Source organism: Podarcis melisellensis, assembly GCF_964234715.1.
Source record: "Podarcis melisellensis genome assembly, chromosome: 9".
NCBI classification, from domain to species: domain Eukaryota; kingdom Metazoa; phylum Chordata; class Lepidosauria; order Squamata; family Lacertidae; genus Podarcis; species Podarcis melisellensis.
Window position 1 is genome coordinate 14507415 of NC_138541.1, and position 17258 is coordinate 14524672.

Here is a 17258-nt window from a genome sequence, read left to right on the forward strand (position 1 = left end):
GCATGGGCAAATTATTTGGAGTGCTTTTTGGAGTAATTTAAGTTGTGATTTATTTATTTTTGAAGTTCCATTATACATCACAGAACTTGACCACCGTTCTCTTGTAACTGAAGAAACTGCTGTTTTCAGTGTTCCTAAATGCTGTAGCTTTGCAGCATACAGAAGAACTCATCCTCAGTGGTCTTCCTGCATGCCTTCTCTAGAGTGACCCTAGTGTTAGGATTCATTCCCCATGCTGCAGTCATGGGATTGTTTTCATCACATGACGGTGTATGTTCTCATTCCACATTGTGGGAAGAGACGGAGACAGGATGTTTTTATTACTGTGTTTCCGTGATCTAGGACATTTGTCCTTTTGTTTTTTCTCTTTGCTGTCTGATGCTAAAGAGGAAGGAGCTGAGTTATGATGCTCCGAGTGTGTACAGTGGTACCTCGGGTTAAGTACTTAATTCGTTCTGGAGGTCCATTCTTAACCTGAAACTGTTCTTAACCTGAAGCACCACTTTAGCTAATGGGGCCTCCTGCTGCTGCCGCCATGCCACCGGAGCACAATTTCTGTTCTCAACCTGAAGCAAAGTTCTTAACCCGAGGTACTATTTCTGGGTTAGCAGAGTCTGTAACCTGAAGCGTGTGTAACCCGAGGTACCACTGTATATGTAAATAAGCGTAGTTTAGCCAAAAGCTGTGCTACTGAGTCTGAACGCTGACTGCCTATACTCTGCTGATCCTGAAGTGTGCTGATGGATCTTGCTATCAGTCACTGTGATGTTCGGGCTGGAGAAAGCTTTTGAATCTCCCAGCCAGCCAGGAGGGAGAGAACATGCCAGTCGGGCATGTGTTTCTGCCAGATTTCTACTCAAGTGTAGGATCTCCCAACACCTAGGAGCCAATCCTCAGTGACTGACTCACCTCTTTTCATTCTGATTAGCTCCAACAGCTAAATAGCTCTCATGCTGATTAGGAGGCTGTCAACAGAAGCTGTAAACAGGGACCTTGCTGGAGAAACGGTAATGGGTCTTTGACCCACCCCCCCACCCCACCCCGGTGACCCTGAACCCCTACATCTCTAACTGCCCGCCACACTTTTAACTGTCCCACACCAGATGTTGCTTATGACATTGTTCAGAGGAAACAGCCTTGCAGGCCAAACTGGGACCTGGGACAGGCTGAATTAGTCCCTTGGGCTGGACGTTCCTCAGGCCTGCCTCAAAGGAAAGGCTTTTCAGTGGAGCCAGTTCTTACCAGGTATAAAACAGCAAAATAATAAGTCTGCATTCAGAGTTGAAACAGTGTTGAACCATTAAAACATATTGTAACGGTGCACATAAGAATTTGCATCACATTGCTCATGAGGCACTGCAGAATATAAGCCTTCAGGGCTCGTCAAGTGGAAGGAGAAATTGAGTGATATATGTGCTTGTGTGAACCAGCTCTTAAGTGTCTAATTTTCCAAATGTAAGCTAACTTCTCCTAGAAAGGATGATCAGTGGAGTGGGATGGGATGGCCTTTCTCTTGCAGTTTGGATCCCACTTAGCAATGTTAGAGCCTGGCATGCTCTGGTCCATGGGGTCATGAAGAGTTGGACACGACTAAATGACTAAACAACAACAAGCATCGTTAACACGTAGGGTGAGAGACAGGCAGATAAGTCTGCAAAACTTTGAGACTCTGGAGAGCTGCTGCTGGTCAGACCAAATATTTAAGGAAAGGGAAACAGAAGGCTTATTACCCTCCCCACCACAACAAAAATTCCTGCCCCTGTCATTACATCTTCCGAGCAAACATTGAAACCTGACAAGTGGTAGTTTCAACAGGTGCCATGGGGTCGCAAAGTGAGTAGATTCTGTGGCCAGAATCAAGCAGGGGTGTGGTTGTTCACTTATCTGAATGCCCCCCACTCAATTTCTTACTCCTGCATACAAAAAGTAAAAGTAAAGGACCCCTGGATGAGTCCAGTCAAAGGCAACTATAGGGTTGCGGTGCTCATCTCCTCTTTTAGGCCAATGGAGCTGGTGTTTGTCCACAGACAGCTTTCCGGGCCATATGGCCAGCATAACTAAACTGCTTCTGGCACAATGGAACACCATGATGGAAACCAGAACGTACAGAAATGCTATTTACCTTCCTGCCGCAGTGGTATCTATTTATCTACTCGCGCTGGTATGCTTTCGAACTGCTAGGTTGGCAGGAACTGGTATAGAGCAACGGGAGCTCACCCCATTGCCAGGATTCAAACCGCCGACCTTCTGATCTGCAAGCCCAAGAGACTCAGTGGTTTAGACCACAGCGCCACCCACATCCCTATCCCTGTATACAATACTGAGGTAGATGTAACAATGGTATGAGACACCCTAGGGCATCTTTATATGTTCATATGTATTTTAAGCAGCTATATATCTTCCAAAGCCATGGCAAACAATTATATTTGCTTTAGGGCCATTCTGAGGAACCAGCAGCCATGAGAATGGCCCTGGAGTCACATAAAGGTTTCTTGGCAATTGTACATGGCTTGTGTCCAACAGCCTGGCGATTCCCGTCTTAGAATAGCGCCAGGCTAGCAAGATTGCTTCTTCCTTCCCTTCTTTTTCGGGTAACTGTTGCAGCAGCACGACAAATGCAAAATCTGAAGTAAGTATAAAACACAGAAGTACTGCTGGAAGTGTTAAAATGCAGAGTCAGCTTTTCTTGGCGAACGTTGGCAGCTTCTGTGAAATCAAAGAAAGCCTGCACTTTCTTTGAGAAAGAGAAGTTTGGTTAACAGGGCAAGTAGCTAGTCAGAATCCCGCTCTAAGGCAGACTGTGCTTACTCTGCTACAGAAGAGGAGTTAAGATATTGGGAGCCAGCGAGTTTCTGAAGTTTCCTGCTCAAACATTCCTCCCATTCAATGTAGCAGGAGAACGAGGCAGGATCCAAATGCTCCCTTATAATGTTGCAGCACTATTACAATGCAGCAAATAGGACCTTGCAAGATAAAATCTTTCTCGTTTTTTCAGAATAACAATATTGCAGCCTTTCTCTCTCTCTCTCTCTCTCTCTCTCTCTCTCTCTCTCTCTCTCTCTCAAAGCCTTATTCAAACAATTAATCCTGAAGTATGCTCAAAAGAGCAACAAGCCAGGACACCAACACACCAAAAACAGCGCTTGGTACAGTGGTACCTCGGGTTAAGAACTTAATTCGTTCCGGAGGTCCGTTCTTAACCTGAAACCGTTCTTAACCTGAGGTGCCACTTTAGCTAATGGGGATTCTAGCTGCCACCGTGCCACCACAACACTATTTCTGTTCTCATCCTGAAGCAAAGTTCTTAACCTGAGGTACTATTTCTGGGTTAGCGGAGTCTGTAACCTGAAGCGTATGTAACCCGAGGTACCACTGTATTTGTATTTTGCTTCAGATAATTCCACGAACTTTCCATACCTTATCTTAGTTCTGCATTAGCCTTTCTACTTTGCACATGTGATGGGACGATGAGCTGCTTGTGCGTAAAATGCAAGTCCCTCAGAGTTTGATCAGGTTTTCAAACCTCTGCCTGTGACGGAGCCCCTCCAGCATGGCTGCGTCAATCACTAGTAGAATCCGAAAGTGGCTGCTTTCGGAAACGTTTCCAACATAAAAGCTCCTTAACGGAAACACGTCGTCTGGCCTCTCGGCGTGACAGTTTCCGTCGAGGTGTGGGTGTCCCTATAGGAGGTCCTGAGACCTCCCCACTGGTTTCGCTTGAAGCGTCTCTGAGCCATCCCTCCGACTCACTTTCCCTTGGAGTTCTTGCTCGCCCTCTACTGGTTCCCTCTTCCGCTGCTACTGCTCTCTCAACCTCAGGGAGCCTTTGCACCTGCGGCGCTTTAGATGTCAGTTCCCTGACATCCACCTCCCCTCCAGGGCCCCCTTCACCCCCTCCCGTCTCCTCTCCTACTGGCGGTGAGGAGGTAAAACCCCTGAAAGAACCTCCCTCATCTTCCGACGTCGCGAACACTTCCTTCCACTTGTTGCTGTTCCTACTCTCTAGGTACTCTTCGTCATCAGAGTCCACTCCATCTTCCAACTCCGACTCCGTGAACCCTTCCATTTCCTCTTCCTCATCGGTGGTGCCGAAATACTCCCTCCTAAACCTTGCTATAGGCTGAGGTTTCCTCGGGAACCTTTGGTGGAACGTTTCTGTTAAAACCTCGTCATTGACTTCCTCTGCACTTACCCAGGTGTTTTCTGACTCCGGTTCCCCTTCCCACGCCACCAAATACTCCACCTGATTACCCTTCCACCTGGAATCGAGGATTTCCGCTACATGGTTGCGGCGTTCCCTCTCTTCCAAGGCTGGTCCCCTGACGTGCTCCCCTTCACGTCCCCCCCTGTATGGTGACAGTAACGACCTGTGGAACACTGGGTGCAATTTCATGTGGTTGGGTAATCGGAGTTTGAAAGCTACCGGGTTGACCTGCTGAATCACCTCAAAGGGTCCCAATCTTCTGGGCCTCAGTTTCTTACAACCCCCTTTGAACGGCAACCCTTGGGTTGACAACCACACTTGATCCCCCACCCTTATGGTTTCACCTTCCCTTCTGTTCTTGTCTGCCTGCTTCTTATATTGTGCCTTGGCCCTTTCTAAGTTGAGCTGGAGCTGCTGATGGATGGCTTCCATCTCTTCTACAAAATGTTCAGCCGCTGGAACGCTCCATCTCTCCCCTCCTTCCCCTGGAAATGCCCTGGGGTGACACCCGTAATTAGCCAAAAAGGGACTCATCCCTGTGGACACATTCTCCGCATTATTGTAGGCAAATTCTGCCAACGCCAACTTTTCGACCCAACTTTTCGACCCAATCGTTCTCTCTGTCATTGACATAACACCTAAGATATTGTTGAAGAATGCCATTTGCCCTTTCCGCCTGCCCGTTGGTTTCAGGGTGCCGGGCAGTTGAAAAATTAACTTCCACGTGTAGCAAGCTCATGAGCTTCCTCCAGAACCTGGAAGTAAATTGTTTGCCTCGATCTGAGATCACCCTCGAGGGAGCCCCGTGCAACCTAAAGATATGTTCCACAAACAACTTCGCCGTTTCTTCCGCTGTGACTGCATGTGAGCATGCTACAAAATGGCACATCTTAGTTAACAGGTCTACTACTACCATGATGGCTGTTTTCCCCTTGGACCTTGGCAGATCCGTCATAAAATCTATTGATATCGCTTCCCAAGGCCGTTCTGGTGTGGGTAAAGGTTCTAATAACCCTGCCGGCGCCCTTCTTTCCCCTTTGGCTCGCTGACATTGGTCACACCCTCTTACATACTCCCTTACATCTTCCCTCACCTTAGGCCACCAAAATTCCCTGGTAACCAACCACATGGTTTTGTGTTGCCCAAAATGTCCCGCCGTGGGGCTATCATGCAACTGCTTGAGTACTCTCCTCCTCAATTCACCTTCGGGTATATACAGTGCCCCTTTGTAATACAATGCCCCATTTCTTTCCTCAAAACCTCCGGGGCTCTCGCCCTCCCCCCTGAGACCTCTGAGCTTATCCTGGGCATATTCATCATTTTCCGTTTCCTCCACCAGTTCCCGTTGCCCCACCAGCGCCGCCCCACACACCCAGCGGTCCTCCGGGATGACATGTCTCTCTTCGATCACCTCCTCCCCTTCCCAATATTCTGGTTTGCGTGAGAGCGCATCCGCCCTGACGTTTTCTGGGCCTGGCACATAACAAATCTCAAAGTTAAATTTGGAGAATTCCTGTGCCCATCTCACTTGTCGTTGGTTGAGCACTCGAGCTGTTCTCCAATACTCTAAATTTTTGTGGTCGGTGCACACTTGCACCTTGTGTTGTGCCCCAATTAATAAATGTCTCCACCTCCGGAATGCTTCGTGAATGGCAAGTAGTTCCCTGTCATACACCGTGTAATTCCTCTCGGACTTATTCAGTTTCCGCGAGAAGAATGCACACGGTCTCCACTCCGACGCACTCCTCCCCGGTTGAAGAAGGACCGCCCCTATAGCCCGGTCGGATGCATCTGTTTCCACTCTCATGGGTTTTTGTAAATCCACATGCAGAAGTTGTTCTTCCGAGGCGAAAGCCCTTTTCAGTTCTTCAAAGGCTCGATCCGCCTCCACCGTCCAAACAAATTTCTTCTTGCTGCTGAGGCAGTCGGTGATGGGCGCCGTCAAGTGGGCAAAGTTCTTGATGAACTTCCGATAAAAGTTCCCAAACCCCAAGAATCTTTGCACGTCCTTCTTGGTCTTCGGTGTCTTCCATTCCAGTACCGCTTGAACCTTGCCTGGATCCATGGCCAATCCCTTGTCTGACAAGCGGTACCCCAGGAATTCCACCTCCTTGGTATGAAACTGGCACTTCTCCAGTTTCACCCACAGCTGGTTGGCTTGCAGCCTGCCCAACACTTCTCGAACGTCCCTCACATGCTGTTCCTCATCTTCCGAATACACCAACACGTCGTCTAAAAAGGCCACACAGTTCTTGTAGAGCAAAGGTCCCAGAACGTGGTTTATAAAAGCTTGAAAACAGGCGGAGCCCCCTTGTAGACCGAAGGGCATAACGAGGTATTCAAAGGCTCCCAAAGGGGTAAACATGGTGGTCTTCCATTCATCTCCCTTCCTTATGCGTATCAGATTGTACGCCCCCCGCAGATCCAGTTTTGTAAAAATCTTTCCCTTCCTTACTCTGGTCAAAATGTCGTCAATTCGGGGCATAGGGAAAGCCAGGGGCTCCGACACTGCATTGAGGCCCCTAAAGTCACACACCAGTCTCGGTTTGTCTGTGTTCTTTTTGTCCACAAAAAACACTGGGCTGCCCCCCACCGCTCGGGACTCTCTGATGAAACCTCGCTTCAAGTTTTTGTCAATGAACTCCCTCAGCTCCTGCATCTCCCTGTCTGACATGGCGTACAGCTTGCCTACTGGGAGTTGGGCCCCTGGGAGTAGGTTGATTTGACAGTCAAAGGGTCTATGCGGTGGCAGTTTGTCTGCTTCCCTTTCGCTGAATACGTTGCTCAGATCTGCGTATTGCGGGGGCACCTTCCCTTTGCCCATCACTTCCATCCCCGCTAGGGTGACTCTGTCTCCTCCCGAGACCTTCCCCTCCTTGCAGTGTTCTAGGCAATGCGCTGACCCAAAGGAGACCACCCTCTGATGCCAGCCCACTAGCGGATCGTGTAGCGCCAGCCAGCTCATCCCCAAAATGATGGGCGCTCCTCCCAGGATGGCCACATTAAACGCTATCTGTTCGGTGTGCCTTGCCACTCTCATTATCATCGGGACAGTCTGTTGGCTAACTTCTCCCCCCAACAGCTCTCTGCCGTCAATCGTAGTCACCTGCAAGGGGTTACTTAAAGGGATGGTCTGTATCTGGTGCTCAGCTGCAAACTCCTTACTCATGAAATTACAGGAGCTGCCTGAATCCAAAAGCGCCTTGACCTTTAGTGGGTGTCCGTTTGGCAGTTCTAGTAACACCTCTATCACTAAAGCAGGTCTGGGAGGTTCTGGCATGGGCACTTTCATTGCTCTTTGGCCTGGCTGCTGTGCCCCGACGGTGGCAGCCAGGCGTTGGCTTTTACTTGCTCCTTGCTTTCCTCTTCCTTTCCCCCAACAGCTCCTGCCATCCCTTGCCATTCCTTTCTTTGTGGGCAGACTCTGGCAAAGTGCCCTGGCTGTTGGCAGAGATAACATCTCTTGGCGCTCTTTCCCTCCTTCTTCCGCCCTTCACTGGGATTTGAAACTGCGCGCGCCCGCGCTGTTCCAACTTCCATCGGCTCTGCCGGCGGGAAAGATGGCTCTGGAATGTCTGGAATGCGGAACTCCCTCCAACGGTCTCCTTTCCCTTCCCGCCTTTCCAAAGCCCTCGCCTCCTGGCGCGCTCCTATGGCCAGCGCAGATTTGGTTAATTGGTCCATAGACTCCGCCCTGGGCCCCCGGGAAAGCTCATCTTTGACGGTTGAAGAAAGCCCCTCTTCGAAAAGCATTTGGATGGGCTCCGCCGATAGGTCCCACCCCAATTTATGAATCAGCATAGTAAATTCAGTCCAGTACTCACGGACAGATCTGCTTCCTTGCTGGCAAGCCATTAACTGCCTTCGCACCACCCCCTGCTCAATATCGCTGGAAAACATCAGGTCCATGGCACGAAAAAACTTCCTCGTGTCCTTTAAGATCTCATTATTCGCTGCCATCAGGGGTCTAACCCAATCTTTCGCCCCGGATTCGAGATGGCCAATCACATACGCCACTCGCGATTCCTCGTCGGGGAAGTCATCAAACTGCAAGTTTAGAGCGTATTGCATCTCTGTTCTAAAGGCATGATAGTTCCTGGGATCCCCCCCGAATTTCTGCACCAATCCTGGTACCTTTCTGGCGAGCGGGGTGGTTTTCTCCTTTCCCTTTTCTGCATCCTGAGCCCTCCTCTCCTCAAGCCTCGCCGTTTGCAGCGCCAACTGGATCTCCAACGCTCTGTACCTTTCTTCCAGGCTTGGACCCCCTCCAGCTGCTCCTGCACCCCCGGTTCCGGCTGGGTTGCTCATGATGCTTCTCTCTGCACAAGCTGGCTTTCGGTGACTTTCGGATTGCTGTGATGGGACGATGAGCTGCTTGTGCGTAAAATGCAAGTCCCTCAGAGTTTGATCAGGTTTTCAAACCTCTGCCTGTGACGGAGCCCCTCCAGCATGGCTGCGTCAATCACTAGTAGAATCCGAAAGTGGCTGCTTTCGGAAACGTTTCCAACATAAAAGCTCCTTAACGGAAACACGTCGTCTGGCCTCTCGGCGTGACAGTTTCCGTCGAGGTGTGGGTGTCCCTATAGGAGGTCCTGAGACCTCCCCACTGGTTTCGCTTGAAGCGTCTCTGAGCCATCCCTCCGACTCACTTTCCCTTGGAGTTCTTGCTCGCCCTCTACTGGTTCCCTCTTCCGCTGCTACTGCTCTCTCAACCTCAGGGAGCCTTTGCACCTGCGGTGCTTTAGATGTCAGTTCCCTGACAGCACAGCAAGGCAATTTTTGAGAAAAAATTCTCAGCCATTGTGAATGCTCCTTTGCGTCCCCTTCTGGTCCTTTGATTTTGGCCTCATTGCCTAATGCCAGACATAGACCTTCTGGCAACATTCACACTATACATCTAAAGCATCCTTATAGCACTTAGACAGCCATGGGTTGTCATCCCCCAATAACCCTGGGAACTGTAGTTTGTTAAGGAGAGCTTCCTGCAGCCAATCAGAAGCTACGCCTTGGTTTCTGAATGTTTAGGAAGTCGAATGGACTTCCGGAAAAAAATTCCATTCAACTTCCAAGGTACGACTGTATGTGCAAACTTGACCACTTCGATCTACAGAACTGGCACTGTTACATGTGTCACATAATACCCATTACCCTTGCAACAAATCAATCATTTACTGCAGCAGCATCCACACTTCGGAACTCCCCGCCTATTGATATTAGGCAGGTGCTCTTTTTCAGCACCTGCTAAAAAAATTTTTTTTCTTTTGGCAAGTCTATAAAAACAAGTTGCCATACGTTTTAATCTGGTTTTAGCTTACTGTTGATTATTTTATTTTATTTTTATTTGGAATACTTGTTTCTAACTGTTTCTTTGCTGATAATTTGATTGTTTTATTCTTTTTCTGGCCTTCTTTGAGGTTTTTATTAGAATCGCGCAGTATACACAAATTGTAAAACAAGAAAACAAGCAAACATATAAGTTAGGCAAGAAGAGAACCCCCTCTGTCGCCTCCTTCAGAGTTTGCCTGAAATACCTGCAAGCACAGTGTCACTGTGGGTTAAACCACAGAGCCTAGGACTTGCCAATCAGAAGGTCGGCAGTTCGAATCCCCGTGACAGGGTGAGCTCCCATTGCTTGGTCCCTGCTCCTGCCAACCTAGCAGTTCGAAAGCACATCAAAGAGCAAGTAGATAAATAGGTACCGCTCTGGCGGGAAGGTAAACGGCGTTTCCATGCGCTGCTCTGGTTCACTAGAAGCGGCTTAGTCATGCTGGCCACATGACATGGAAGCTGTACGCCGGCTCCCTCGGCCAATAAAGCAAGATGAGCGCCGCAACCCCAGAGTCGGCCATGACTGGACCTAATGGTCAGGGGTCCCTTTACCTTTTTACCTTTACCCTGCTACAGGTTAGCCAGCATCTCCCTGCTACTTCCGTCCAAAATGAGCCATGCATTAATGTGGAAAAATTATGGCTTCCGCTTGTGGCTATTGGCGGTTCCTGCTACTAGCTCTGCCCCTGAGGCTGTTACCATCACTGTTCCAGCATTCCAAGGAATCATCTGAAAAGTGGGGGGGGGGGGAATGGAGGATAGAGGGCAGGAGAAAAGGCAGACCAAAAAGGGTACTATTACATGCTCAGGAAAGTATGATTTTGGTGCCTGCAGCTTAAACACAGAAGCCCTGCTGATGCAAACGATTAACAAGAATTAATAAGAGATTGTGGGTCGGGCTTTCACCTCTATACTTATGTGTCAATTGCAATCGAAAGTATCCTAAGCAAATTATAAGGAAAATATAGACATGAATGGAGCCTTACTTATGCAGCCACCTCATTCTAAGCATTTCAGGCAAAGCAAGAATTAGGGCAAAAGCAGCCCAGACTGTTTGAAACACTGATTTGTGCTTGGGGAGGCACAAATTCTTTTCTAGTTTAAAAGCCACTGAGTCTGCCAGCAATTTCAAGGGCACAGCAGCAGCACTGTGGCCACCAGTAGCTTTAAACTGGGGGGGGGGGATTAAAAAATAAAACTGCATTTAAAAAGGAAATTCAGTTACCATGGGAAGCCCCCTCCCCAACAATTGCTTTGGGCTCATACAGCAGTCCCCAACACAGAATTCCTGCTTGTGTCCTTTTTATTAAGAATTCATTGCAATCTTTGCTCAAGGTGGTATTGGGGCAGTTATACATGATTCCATTTTCAGTATTGCAGGGTGCTTTCAGGGTAGAAACACACTTCTAATTGGTGCATGTCCTCTTCAACCAGGCCTTTGGCCTATTCATATTCTAAGCCTTTAAAATATGTTGGGGGGTATTGTTTTGTTGTTTTAGCCTTAATTAATGATCCTGCTTTCAATATTGCTTAAGTTTCAGAGTAGAGACACACTGCCTCACTTCCACTTGCTGCACGTCCCCTAACTCTCTGCTGAAACCCTGCAACTTTTCATATGGCAGTAATGCACTAACTTTAGAGAAGCATCACAGAACAACTAATAAATTGGAATGATGTGCGGACAGTCTAGTTTAGATCCACCACTATTATCGTGCCAATAGCATATCATAGAACGCACCTCCAAAAAACACAAAAAAACAACAAGTAACATCGACCTGGAGAGACTCACTGCCACTCCCCGTTATGAAATGGTTGGAGGCGGTTTCCATGCTCGGTAAACACTTCCAGTGTCATTCCGCCCGGACACTGAGGGCCAGCGCCGAGGGCCTTCTGGCGGTTCCCTCACTGCGAGAAGCCAAGTCACAGGGAACCAGGCAGAGGGCCTTCTCAGTAGTGGCACCCACCCTGTGGAACGCCCTCCCACCAAATGTCAAAGAGAACAACAACTACCAGACTTTTAGAAAACATCTGAAGGCAGCCCTGTTTAGGGAAGCTTTTAATGTTTAATAGACTATTGTATTTTAATATTCTATTGGAAGCCACCCAGAGTGGCTGAGAAAGCCCAGCCAGATCGGCGGGGTATAAATAAATAAATTTTATTATTATTATTATTATTATTATTATTATTATTATTATTATTATTCCACACAAAGCAGTGGAGCCAGAAAAGGGGATGGGCAGGTCTTTAAGCAGCAGAAAGAAGAATGTGCAGGAGACTAGAGCCAGGTATTGACAAAAGTGACTGGTGCAACAAACATGGGAGGAGATAAAGTTCTGCACACTTTTCCTTTCGATGCTACAAGATCTCCCCTTCCTAGCTTTATATGTGACGCCAGTTCTTGGGAGCAAGGGGTTGGGGCAAGATGCCCTCCTTGGACCCCCTCACTGAGTGAGCTCACCTTATCATACCTGGCAGCAAATACCTTTTTGTTTGTGACCCAATCCACCCTGAACAACATGGCAAGCTGGGTACAGGTGGCTGCACCAGTTATTTCCTCTTAATTCTGGTTAAATGCTCAGGGAAGTCAGGTAAGAAAGGAGATGGGCAGCCTGAGGGGCTCTAGGGATTGCAAATGGACCATCCTACAAAAGATGGGCCTCAGCAGCTGCTGGTCTCCAAGTCCTGCATCCAGTCTGGTCCTCAGATCAACAGCTGGCTGGCTTCGCTGTGTACCAAGAACCTTGGAAACTGCTGAAAGCTTGATGCTAAGAGGCCAATACAAGCCTCAGCTTCCATATCTGCATATAGTCAATCCACCTCTTTAATTCTTTTTCCCTGGGCAGGCTCTGCCTTGCAAGTCGAGCACAAAGCCTGGGATGGAGCAGCCTGTTAGGCAATTTTCTTTCTGTGCATTAAGGAAATATTGATTGATTGAACAAGCAGGAATAAATCAAGCTAGCCAGGAATTCTGGCTAGGATCAGGGGATGGAAACTGCTTTGTTTGCAACTGCTTTGTACTCCCAAAACCTTGCAGCACTCAGCACCCTAAATGACTGGAGCTCTTTGCAAGAACTAAAAGGAATTTTGCTTTACCCATGCTAGATAAAGCTACTTCTTGAATTATTTCTGTTTATATTGGAACAGGCCATTTGAGCTTCAGATGCTTGAAAGCAGAAAGACACAAATTAATAATATAAAAAGCTGTGCCACAGGTTCAACAAGCATAGTGCTATCTACACTGACAGGCAGAAGTTCTCCAGGTTTGGGGGCAGAGGCATAGCTGTCAACCGTCCCTTATTTGGCAGGAAAGTCCCTTATCCCAGCGCTGTGTCCCACTGCTGTCCCTTATTGATGATGTCCCTTAAATTTCCTGGGTTTCAAAGGAAGCAGCTCCTCTCCCTCCCTCCCAGCCAGTCTAAGAATGACTGGGGGGTGGAGTTTGCATGCCTTGTGCTGATCAAATCGGCCGCATTGCCTGGGGACTCGCCTTTGCTCAGCGCTCCCCAGCGGAGAGGTGACGGTGGTTTTCCTTGCTGCATCCCCTTTGCCGGGTTGCTGCGCTGTGGGAACCATCGCTTGAGGCTTCGTTTGGCTGCTGGCTGGGCTTTCTGCCTTTGGCTTGGAGAGGCTCAGAAGTTGAACATACCTGTGCTTGGAAAATCCCTTATTTTGGCTGCTGGTCCCTTATTTTCAAATCTGTAAGTTGACAGCTATGGGCAGAGGACTTTTTCAGCTTTACCTGCAGAGGCTGGAGACTGAACCTGAGATCTTCTGCAGGGAAAGTATGTACTGAATCTGCCACTCAGCCAGCCCGTATCCTTCTCTAGCCTCAACCTATCTGAAGAAGTGTGCATGCACACGAAAGCTCATACCAAGAACTAACTTAGTTGGTCTTTAAGGTGCTACTGGAAGGAATTTTTTTTTGTTTTGACTATGGCAGACCAACACGGCTACCTATCTGTAACTCAACCTACCGTTTAGAAATGCAACCATCGTTGTTACCATGAAACCGCTGGCTGTAGGACAGGGTGTGGGAACATATTGAAAGCACACAGTGCTAAGCGCTGGCTTGGAGAGTGGGAGGAACAAGCTGGCACATGGAAGAGAAGGGCAGCAGAAGCAGAATATGAGCAAGCCAAGAATTAAGTGCTTGGAATTAAAAAGCAGAGGAAGGCAAGAGGCGTCAATACCGAGGCAGAGACCACACGGCCAAGCGCCACCTGAATTCCTACGGCAAAAGAGACATACCTTAGTGTCTAAAGGCAGGAAAGGGAGATGGAGACCTTTAAAATGCTGGTGCTTGGCCACCTATGGATGGGAAGACTTGAAGCTCTGCAGCTGAACGCCAACTCCTCCTGCTGCCGCTCTCCCTCCTTAGGTGCTCTTGTCTGCAAAGTCTCCGCTTCATCTGGAGCTCAGAGAAAAGGCAATGCAGGGAGGGCTTGAATCCCCAGTTTCACACCTGCCAAACATTTGAAAAACCAAGAGAGGTTGATTGCTGGCGATTGCTGAAATTAAAAGCTCTCCTTCCATACCCCCACACCCCAAAAAACCACACACACAATTCTTCTACTTATTGCTATGCGCTATTACTTATATTGGTGGGACACAGGTGGTGCTGTGAGTTAAACCACAGAGCCTAGGGCTTGCCGATCAGAAGGTTGGCGGTTTGAATCCCCGTGACGGGGTGAGCTCCCATTGCTTGGTCCCTGCTCCTGCCAACCTAGCAGTTTGAAAACACGCCAGAAAAGTGCAAGTAGATAAATAGGTACCGCTCCCGTGGGAAGGTAAACAGCGTTTCCATGCGCTACTCTTGTTTGCCAGAAGTGGCTTAGTCATTGTGGCACATGACCAGAAGCTGTACGCCGGCTCCCTCAGCCAATACAGCAAGATGAGTGCCACAACCCCAGAGTCGGCCACAACTGGACCTAATGGTCAGGGGTCCCTTTACGTTTACCTTTATTACTTATATAGCACCATCAATGTACATAATTGATTCCCAGCTTTCTGCTATCAGCTTGCAATCTGGAAAAAAACTTGCAGTGTAGAACAACTAATATGATTTGCATACTTGGGACCTCATAACAAAAGACAATGCTAACAGAAGGTTTCCCCAAAGCAAAGACTTGTTTTCCTCAGGACTGCAGCAGAGGGAAGGGTGGCATAGCTGTCAATGTTCCCCCCTTTTTTTTAAAGGGAAATTCCCTTATTCCGAATACGATTCCTCGCAAGAAAAGGGAAAAGTTGACAGCTATGAAGGGTGGGTCTTCGCAACCCCCTTCCCATGCCTGCTCAATCTCATTGATATTATTAGCTCCAACTGATATAATTTCCTTTTAAAATAAAAATAAAAAAATACCCTGCTCATTAGATTCAGGTGCATTTATTTTCACATCCAATTTGGCCCTTGGTTTTGCATCAAAATACATCATTAAAACGCAAAATGCATCAGCCATCAACTTTCTCTGGTTTTCTTTGCAAAATCTTAACAACAGCAATGGACAGCTTCTCCTGACTCTACATTACACAGACTTCCTTTCGGCTATGGCAAATCTAATTAAATTCATTCCATATACTGCCCATAATTGAGTTGGATGCAGGCCGAAAATGTACTGTACTGAGAGCACAGCGAACAGGTTAAAAACACTCCAAAAATGCACAGGCATTGCTGACAAGATGCAATACTCTGAGGCTATCCTAAAAGAAAATTACGGAGAGGGTGGCAGGTCTCTGATTTCAACAGCCTACTTCCTAGTATATATATAAGTGGTGAACAATTGAAAAATGGTGGCTGTCAGCAATCATGAAGAAGAGAAGAAGAAGAAGAGGAGGAGTTTGGATTTGATATCCCGCCTTTCACTCCCTTTAAGGAGTCTCAAAGCGGCTAACAATCTCCTTTCCCTTCCTCCCCCACAACAAACACTCTGTGAGGTGAGTGGGGCTGAGAGACTTCAGAGAAGCGTGTCTGGCCCAAGGTCATGCAGCAGCTGCATGTGGAGGAGCGGGGAAGCGAACCCGGTTCACCAGATTACGAGACTACCGCTCCTAACCACTACACCACACTGGCTCTCAATGATGATGAAGAGCTCCATTGATGGCGAAGGCCAGTGGAGGGACATCTTCACCCGCAGCCAGACCCTCTGTAGCAAGGCAGATCAGGGGTATGGATTGGTCTGTAGGTTAAATAAGAATATTTGCATACCTTCTCCTGTATTTTCACCATCTATTTTTCTCCAGGTGTTTTGTTTTTAAGTTGGGGAGGAGCTCGCTGACACAGATAGTTTGGATGTATAACAGACCCTCCAAGTGTCCCTATTTTCTAGGGGTGTGGTGTCCCTAATTTAGAGAAGCCATCCCGGTTTCTGATTTGATCCCGGAATGTCCCACTTCTCCTTAGGACGTCCCTATTTACTTTTACTTTTTTTAAATTAAATCTTTATTGGTTTAAAATACAAGCATACAACGAAGGTAAATATTTCAGATTTAAATATAAAAAAGAAAAGAAAGGGGGGAAATAATTTTTTTGAAACAAAGACCAAAAAAAGATATAAAGAAAAAAAAGACAAAGATTTATACAACATTATATCAATCAAATAAAAAATTAATTAACTATTCCTTAATTATTTTCATTGGGGAAATATTGGAGGGTATGGAGTTATCCAACCTCCGTGCTCGCTTCGGCAGCACATATACTAAAAATGGAGTTATCCAACCTCCAAGGCATCTGAAGGCAATCCTGTATAGGGAAGCTTTTTAAACAGTTTAATGTTTTATTATGGTGTGGGGTGTGTGTGTGTGTGTGTGTGTGTTGGAAGTTGCCCAGAATGGTTGGGGCAACCCAGCAAGATGTGTGGGGTATAAATAGTAAAATTATCATTATGGAATGGGACGTCCCTATTTTCTTCGGAGAAATGTCGGAGGGTATAGAATAAAGCTTCCAAGGTGTGGTTGGGGGAAAACAATGTTTCTGGGATGAGTAGAAGTGTAATAAGGAAGAGCGAGAAATGATGCGAGAAAACTCATCACGGAACGACTAGAATCTGCATATAGATCTATAGTTTTATGGGTCTTCCCCCATAGAGTGTTAAGTTTACCAGTCAGCAGAGCTGCCCCTACTATTAGGCAGAGTGAAGAAGCTACCTCAGGTGGCAGGTGTTAGGTATCAGGAAATAACAGCAAGGTGTTTGGGGGGCAGAGTGCATGCACCTCACGGCCTGCCTTGCACCTCCTATTCTAGCTTTCTGCCCTCAGGTAAGATGGAGGACAATGTCTCATCACCAGCGCTGAGAGTAAGACTCAAGAGTCAACCTGGTTGGCTTCTCCGGGAGGTATGGATTGGGGGCCATCTTGTCCTCTGTCTCAAGAAGCAACATGAGTTGAGCTAATCTTGCCAGTAGACAAAATTTAAGTCTCGTGGATTTAAATGAGATTTAATGCTGCTTCAGATATTATGAATTCCCTCCACAGAAAGCACTTCCATGCAGGGAATTAAAACATCAGCCACACCGACTGTAAATGTGATAATTACAAACACATCTATTTTTCTGTGTGGATACCTGCTGGGAAACCTTGACAATCTGTGGTTTCTCTGTGTCTTTATAGCAAAACTGCCTCTTCACACTTTTTCCTCTTGTTTAGAATTGCTTTCCATATTACAAATTCATGTTTCAGGTGATTCTTCAGCACAACTCACTTCCCGGGCTTTCTTCTTCTTCTCCTCCTTCT

The 17258-nt window shown here is 47.4% G+C and overlaps 1 protein-coding gene across 6 annotated transcripts in view; it reads right to left on the reverse strand.

Moving 5' to 3' along the window:
- MAPK10 (mitogen-activated protein kinase 10) overlaps nt 1–17258 on the reverse strand; it is a 236881-nt gene that overhangs the window by 160055 nt on the left and 59568 nt on the right. For 4 of the 6 annotated variants that reach the window (XM_081925122.1, XM_081925125.1, XM_081925121.1 and 1 more), the window contains exon 2: nt 13782–13995. The exons of the other annotated variants lie outside the window; for them this stretch is intronic. The gene's annotated coding sequence lies outside the window, so the exon portion shown is untranslated. The remainder of the gene's footprint in view (nt 1–13781; nt 13996–17258) is intronic. 6 annotated transcript variants of the gene reach the window in all.